The sequence below is a fragment of the Glycine max genome, chromosome 4 (assembly GCF_000004515.6).
Source record: "Glycine max cultivar Williams 82 chromosome 4, Glycine_max_v4.0, whole genome shotgun sequence".
Taxonomy (NCBI): domain Eukaryota; kingdom Viridiplantae; phylum Streptophyta; class Magnoliopsida; order Fabales; family Fabaceae; genus Glycine; species Glycine max.
The window spans coordinates 20222478-20228616 of record NC_016091.4 but is presented as its reverse complement, the minus strand read 5'-3'; positions in this window follow the sequence as shown (position 1 = coordinate 20228616).

Here is a 6139-nt window from a genome sequence, read left to right as displayed (position 1 = left end):
AGGGACTACTAGCAACAATATGTTTTCAAAGAGAAAAACTCTAGATGAGGGTTCACTGTAATCAAGCAAGTCGGAGACCTAGCATGATCACGGATTCACCTCCACTCCTTATGTTCCCACAAACCCGGGTATAGGGCCCTTTTTCAACTCACCGTGTGTGCAAATAGTGTTAGTGTTTGTGTGCATCAAATGAATAAATATTTACCTCATGCATACATTCTAAAACACACTAAAAGCAACAAATAGTTTATATACACAAGAAAATAAGACAAATAAAGGGAAACCAACAAAGGAGAAAGTCATGATAAAACATTGCACAAGATTAAATGGCCTAACTCTCTAAAAAACAGTCCCCAGTGGAGTCGCCAACTGTCGCAACCTACCCTTCGGCGGGAGGGCGACGCGTGACTCGCGGGATGCGTGTTCCACGAAAGGAATACGCGCGGAGTCGCCACCAACGTTTATTTGAGGAAAACGTCGGAAAAACCGGAAAAGACGCGATCTACGAACTTTTAAGTGAAAGGTTCGGGAGTTGTATTTACGCACGGGGAAGGTATTAGCACCCCACACGTCCGTCCCAAGGGACGGCAGCCTTTAATCGAATGTGCAAACATGACTTTGATTTTTATGTTCCCTTTTATGTTCTTATATCCTTTATACCCTTTTTATATTTTTTCCTTTTTTGTGGTCGACAAGGGTGTTTCCCTTTGCTCCTACGTATTCCTCAATTTGGGATGAGAAAATCAGACCTACGTAGTTCTTTTGGAACAAAGTGTTTCTTTTTTATTTTAAGAGGTGATCATTTTAAGGCGTTGGACCTTAAAAATGATCCATTTTACTTAGTGAGGAAATGAAACGACAAACTTCAAAAGCCTATTTTTATGGACGAGCTTGACTAGGCGAATTGATCTTAGCCTTTAGTTTCACTTTAGTTATTAATCAATTCGATTAAGAATGAGAAATCCCAAAGAGAAAACGTCCGATTGATTTTCCGCTTTATTTTACTAAAAGATGTTTTTTTGATTATTTATATTATTTTTTACCTCTTTTTGATTTCCAACGTGGTTACGGCATGACCGAACGGTCGAAATTTATTTTAACCGAAGTTAACGGATAATGCAATTCAAATGTTCGGTGAAAATTTATTTTATTTTTAAGTTAAGCGAGAAATGACTTAAGTAAAATGGCTTAAGCACGTCAACAGGGGGTATAAAGAGTAAACAAAATGAGAATCAAAATGCACGAAACACAATGTGGACCACTACGGGTGCATAGAATGAATCGAAAAGCTTGGTTCGAGGTACTTACCCGTTGAAGATCGAAGAACGATGAAGAACGAATGAAGAACGTCGAAGAACGGTTCAAACCTTTGCGAGATTCCTCACGGAAAACGTTACGGAAACGTTTCGGAAGCGCCTCGGCTTAGATTTTCTTCACGGAAACAATTTTTCCAAGCAAATTCCAAAGAGAGAGAAGTGCCTAAGGGGCTGGGGTCCTTTTCTTCTTCATTTTCTCCCCTATTTATAGCAAAATAGGGGAGATGCTTGCCGCCCAGCTCGCCCAGGCGAGCTCAGCTCGCCCAGGCGAGCAGGGTTGCTTCCTCCAGAAGCAACCGCCTTCTGGAGGAACCTTCTGGAGGGCCCAAATGGGCCTGGGTGCTATTTGCACCCCCATTTTTACTAAGTTCACCCCCTCTGCTGTTTTTTGGTGATTCTTTTTTCGTAAAGTTACGGAAACTTACGAATTCCGTAACGATACTTGTTTTCTTTCCGTAATTGTTACGGAACCCTGCGGATTACATAATCATCCCCTTTTTGACTTACGGAATGTTACGGAACCTCACTTAATTATGCAACGACGCTTCCTTTTGATTTCCGGTGTGTCACGGAAACTTACGGATTGTGCATCAATATTTTTTTGGTTTTCCGGCATGTCCTGAAATTTCACAAATTGCCTAATGATGGGTGCCAAGCACCTCACGAGGACCAAAGAATGGTCGCACGTCATCGAGCAAAGGTTCCCGGACGAAATTAGGGTATGACAGGTTCAAATTCTGTAAGTATAATTTACGTTACATATAAAATTTAATGTTGTGACAAATTGTCTTTCACATAGAAATTTAATTATACAAACTATAATCGTAACAAAAAAGAATATGTCCCGTTAGAAAATAATAAAACTACAAAGAAGAATTCTATATGAATTATTAATCTCTCACAAGTATACTCTAAAGGATTTGAATCCTTATATTTTCTCTTTTTTCTGATTAAACTCTTAAAATCAAACATTACTACTTTACATTACTTTACTTATTTAGGGTTATACATCTTACTCAGTGATTTCACCTAGACACACATGTTTTGCTACTCTATATGGCACATGACACTTATTTATCTATATTTGGTGACCAACTGACCATGGAGATTCACTTGTTTATCATTATCTATTATTTAAGCATGTATGATTTATTTATATTTCTATTTTTTTTCTCGCCAACTCAAAGTCTTAAGAAGTTAAGTGATTATTACGTTTTACTAAGCACATTTTGAAAATCAAGTGATGGTTTACGAAATTGGAATATAAAGTTTTTATTTTTGCCATAAATTTCCGTTATCATTTCTAATCTTTTGAGTTAACCTTATTGAGAATTGAGGACTATCTAATTGTTAAGTAAATCAAAGGATTATTTTGATAGACTATATTAAGAGTGTTACATTAACACTACCTCCAAGTATGAAAATATAACCAATCAAGGACCTCTTACAATCAAGATCACCTGCATAGTTTGAGTCACAAAATTCAATGACATTGTAACATCTCATTTTTTGTAAGCCAATTTAAAAAGAATTTTTATTGTTAAATAAATAAAGTTTTAGAAAAATGATCAGATTTTTATAAATAAATAAATAATGAGAAATAATGAATTGAAAAAAAATAAAGAACATTTGATTTATTCATTTGATAGGGAATAAAATAGAGTTCATTTTTATAAAATATTAAAAATAAATAAATAGAGTAATAATAAGTTGTGTGTACCCTAGGTATAAATAGCGATGTTAGGTCAGTTTTTAGATTGACGATGTCTCTTCTTTCCCTCATTTTCGTTTTCCCTCTCCTCCTCCCCAAAACCCCAAAATCCTTTCTTTTTCCCGCAGCCCACAAAATCTGTCTCAGAAAAACGATGATTTCGAACTCATTCACCGTTGGATCGTCGTGAAATTTGAGTACCACGTTCGCAACCCAATTCCGAACATTCTCACCGTTGGGAATTTCAAAATCATGTATGAGCTTAGAGGAAAACCCTTCGCATTGTAGCCTTTTATTTTCCCACAGAAACCAAAAACTGTCTCGGTAAAACTATGATCTCGGATTCGTTAACCGTTGTATTATAGTAAAAATTGGATATGTTGTTCGAAATTCAATTGTGTACACTTTCACCGTTGGGATTTGCGAGATAATATTCGTGGAGGGAGAAGAAGGAATCGCATGAAGACAGTACAAGTGGAAGCTTCAATTTCTTCTTTGACGTTTGGGAATTATATCGTAACAGTCGGAGAAATAACTGGAGGAATATCAGGGAATCGCTAGAGATGCCGCTATCGCTGTCAGAAGACACGTGAGTCCGCTTAAAGGTAAGGGATGAGTTTATCGCAATTGGGATTAGAATAAACATGTGTAGGGATCCTTGGAGAACTAAATTTGGGTTTATTTTGGGATGTTTATTGAATTATAATTTTTCCTTTATGATTATAAATACAATATTGTTGTGTTCTACGTACCAATTGATGTTTTGATGAGAATTAATTAATAAACTTGAGTGTTCTTGATATTTTTGCGTTTTGACCCATGATTTTGATATAATTGTGTGAAATTATTTGAAGGGTTTTATTGCCCATGTTGTGACAAACCTTTTATATAAATTATTATATTGAGATTACGAAATGGTGATTCAAATTACGAGTATGTGATAAATCGAACCTGTGATAAATGGTGAAATAAATGTATATTGATGTGTGTATTGAGTTGTGAGCTATGAACTGTGCAATGACACAATTATAAGACCCTTTAAGGGCGACGGGTATTGTGATGAGATCCACTATGGGAACCCGACGGGTTAAAATGACTTTGAAAACAATTGAGTAAATGTGTGTATTGCATAGTTCATAGGTAAAATGTATATGATTCATGAGGTGTGATAACGTGTTAAATTGAGATTATACCATTGTGAATGAGATTAAGTGTATGTGATAAATTGAGTATGTATATGATTGAGATATATATGTGCATTGAGGTGTTGTGTGCATTGAGTTGTGAATTATGAATTGTACAATCACGCGATCATAAGTCCCTTTAAGGACGATGAGTTAATGCTAAGTCCCTTTTAGGGCGACGAGTTGATGTTAAGTCCCTTTTAGGGCGACGAGTTAATGATAAGACCCTTAAAGGGCGACGAGTTAAAATTATTTTGAGAACAATTGAAGAGTCGTGTGTTTTGTACAGTTCATAGATAGAGTCTGTGTGCTAAAATGTTTTTTGGGTTGGACCTGAATCAGGAGGGAGAGGCCCTGACGGACTCTTCGGAGTGTAGGCCTTGGGGGTCACACGGTTTGAGTGCTCCTTTAAGCCTATGTTGATCCTTTATGGTTGGAGCATTCTTGCAAAACACTGTGACCCTAACTGATCTCCCTATGATATTACCTAGTGAGAGTGACTTGACTTGCTAGTGTGTGGTTTGTCTTGTCATGTACTCCTAGGCGCTCGACGAGGTTTTTCACTGACATGGTACCACATTGCATATAGGCTTGAGTCTTAGCACAACTGTTGCATACGCTTGCTAATTGTTTATTATGAAATTGATGTGTTATTGTGTCTTGATCGGAGTGTGTGATTCTTGTGTATTGTGATTGATGATTGAAAAGTGAATTTTGAATGATAAAGTGATGAAATAATGTGAGATATGCTAAGTAAATTGTATTTGGCTACTATATGTTGTCTTGTTTCTCTCTAGTAGTTAGGAATGTGATAACTCACTCCTGGTTTGTTGTTTGTGTTTGGATCCTGTGATGATCTTGAACTTTGTATTCGGGGGAGCAGATGAATAGGTGGATGACTATGAAGAACCTCATGCTAGAGGACACGGGAACACAACGCTCTGATAGGATGTGGCATTAGGATATAGGTTCTATATTAATTGTATGAAGCTTAGACGGCCTTGTTTGAGCCGAGATGACTTTATTATAAATTTGGACAAGTTTAAATATGATGTAGAAGAAAATGAATGTGAGCCTTTTATCCCTTTGAAAGACTTGTATTTAAAAATGTTTTAAAAATACTTTTAATTAATATTTGATTTTTTATTCCTTTATTAGTATATATGTGAGGGGTAGAGGGTGTCACAGACATGACTATGAACTTCATTTATTCCTTTGCCAAATACCAATCCCATGTCAGTTTAACCCTTTAAGTATCTCAAAAACCACTTCACAACTTGCCAATGAGCCTTCCCTAGATTAGCCATATAACTACTAACAACACTCACTACATGTGCAATATAAGGTCTAATTCAAACCATGGCATACATTAGACTTTCAACTACATTATAGCAAGGCACTCGAGACATGAACTCTTCCTCTTCTGTTTGTGGTGACATTTTTGCAGATAACTTAAAATAAGTCACAAAAGGCACGCAAGTCAATACCATGTCTTTGTGTAAAGCCTTTTGCTACAAGTATAGCTTTGAACCTTATTTTGTCTTTGTTCTTAAATATCCACTTACAAACCACAATCTTCTAACCAATTGGTTTCTCAACGAGCTCCCAAGTATGATTCTTATGGTGGGATTCAAGCTCTTTTTTCATGGCACCATTCCATTGTGGCACTTTATCATAATTAATTGTCTCATGGAATGAAGTGGGTTCTTGTTCATCAATGCTTTCTACCATGTTGAGTGCAAAAGCAAAAAAATCCCCACATCTTTTAGGTGGTTTGATCTATCATCTTAGCCTATCTCTAGCCAATTATACCCAGACTCTATTATTGCGACTTCATCATGTGTCTACTCCGATTTTTTGTTTAAGAGCTTCAGTTTCATGCTCCACCTTTTTGCAAACACCATGAACTTCAAATTTATTATTATGGT